At 41.3% G+C, this 2282-nt stretch overlaps 1 pseudogene; it reads right to left on the reverse strand.

Moving 5' to 3' along the window:
* Positions 1-423: 423 nt before the first annotated feature.
* LOC117525325 lies at positions 424-1576 on the reverse strand (annotated as a pseudogene).
* Between the last annotated feature and the right edge of the window lie 706 nt (positions 1577-2282).

Genomic DNA, 2282 nt, shown 5'->3' on the forward strand with positions numbered 1-2282 from the left:
AGGTGGTGCAACAAAATACTAGTGATGTGTTGGAGCGTTCTTTTGTTTTTCATGATTCCATAATTTTTTCCTCAGAATTGAGTGATTCCATATTTTTTCCCCTCTGCTTGGTCTAAAAAAGTAACCGTTACTGACTGCCACAATTTTTTTTCATGATTTCTTACAGTGTTTCTTAAAGCCAGAATGTTGCCATTTGAAATGACTTTAGTTTTGTGTCATGTCTGTGATCTGCCTTTTTTCTACAAAATTAAACAACTGAATGAACATCCTCCGAGGCCGGTGATTCCATAATTTTTGCCAGGGGTTGTAAGTGCACACATACATGCACGCACATACAGACAGTTTGACGTCTTTATGCATAAGATGTTTACATATAAGAGTTTGTGAATTCACCTACTAAACTTTCTGTAGAGGACGTCATATTCCAGTAATCACACATGTTACAGTATGTTGGCATCACAGGAGTCCGGCTGCAGAATCTGCAGAGTAACAATGAATTTAATGGCTTTTCTAAACCACGGGTAGAATAATGCATAGATCACTGGGTTCACACAGGAGTTAAAATAGAACAGATGAACAACAAAAGATGCAGTAATACGGAAAGAAAGTGATGATGAAAACAACAACCACCACACCAATAGTCTTGGCTGCTTTCATCTCAGATTTCTTCACACTTACGTGCACTGATTGTTTGTGTGTGACGGCTGCAACATGAGAGCGCACGGCCCGAGCCTGAGACACAGCCACCACAAACACCCTCATATACAGAACTACAATGATGGTAACAGGAATAATGAAGGTGAAAATAAGATCAACAATTCCTTGAATGTAGTTAACAACAACTACACACTCTCCGTAACAGGAGTTAAACCTGCCTGGTTGACTCAGGTTTTCCTTTAGAATCAGGCTATTGTACAAAACAGAACAGGACCAACACACACAAATACACAGTGTAGCTTGTCTCACAGTGACTCTGGTGTGATAACGCAGAGGGTCACAGATAGCAAAGTAATGGTCGATGGAAATGAGCACCATGTTTCCTACTGAGGCAGAGGTAATGATGTAGGCCACACAGTTACACAGTAAACACGCTAAGTCACTGAGAAACCAGCAGGATGTTTGTCTCAATAGTTCACCCGGCATCAGCACAAGACCCACGAGGAAGTCTGAGACAGCCAGAGAGAGGAGGAGGAGGTTGGAGGGGACGTGAATCTGCCTGGAGATGGACAGAAGAAGCAGCAGAACAAATAACATCACAGAGTTGATGAAAATTAGTTTTGAATTTTAGATGCATCTCAACATCTTGTAGCTCTGACTGTTAATAAATTGAAAACTGAAACATTGACAGTGAACATGTGCCTGAAGTGAGCCACTCCGATGATGACCATCAGGTTGAGAGCTACAGTCAGCACAGAGATGGAGAACAGGAGAACCTGCAAGAGGAGGACTTCAGTCTGAGAACCTGTTGGTCTGCTACAGGAGATGTTGATGCTGATTTATCTCTTCATCTCTCCTCCCATTAGTCTCTGGACACTGATGTTCCTCCTCCCTCACTCTGATGCTGCAGAACCTCCATCAAACCAGTGTTTGGTATCAGTGTTTGGTATCAGATTTCATTAGCATTCCCTTGGATAGGATGCTGGTCCAGCATAGGTTACTTCCCCAGGCAAGGCCAGTACCCATTTACAGCTGGGTGGACTGAGACAATGCAGATTAAGTGTCCTGGTCACAGAAAGACATCATCTACATTTTACTAAATATCTTAGAAATATTATTGATTCCAAACACTCAAACCCATGGTAATACTTTCACATTCCTGCTAAGGTTATGTAAGGTCAGGTTTTACAGGAGCAATGATGATCAGCATGTTTGCAGGCCAACATGTTCTTATTGAAAATCATATTTGCACAGTGACACAATATGTGGTTAAAATCTTATTTATATGCACCCAAGGGCGTAGGTTTGGTCTCAGCTTTGGTAGGGACAATACCACCCCCCCCCCCCCCGGCCCCCCTGCTCACCACCATCACCCCCTAACCCACTCATACCATTAGACGCACAAGTACAGCATAATACATAACATATGACGACATAATGCTGAATAATTTAACACTTTATTTACAATATTAAGTGTGTAGGCAAACAAACAAATAGCTTAAATAACAAAATTGCACCCAAAATCACGAATCTATTCTACAGGCCTACACCTGAGAGAACAAGACAACAAAAAAAAAAATACTTGTGGAGCTAACAAAAAAAAAAAAAAGTTTTTGCAAACAAGA

The sequence above is a fragment of the Thalassophryne amazonica genome, chromosome 14 (genome assembly GCF_902500255.1).
Source record: "Thalassophryne amazonica chromosome 14, fThaAma1.1, whole genome shotgun sequence".
In the NCBI taxonomy this organism is placed as follows: domain Eukaryota; kingdom Metazoa; phylum Chordata; class Actinopteri; order Batrachoidiformes; family Batrachoididae; genus Thalassophryne; species Thalassophryne amazonica.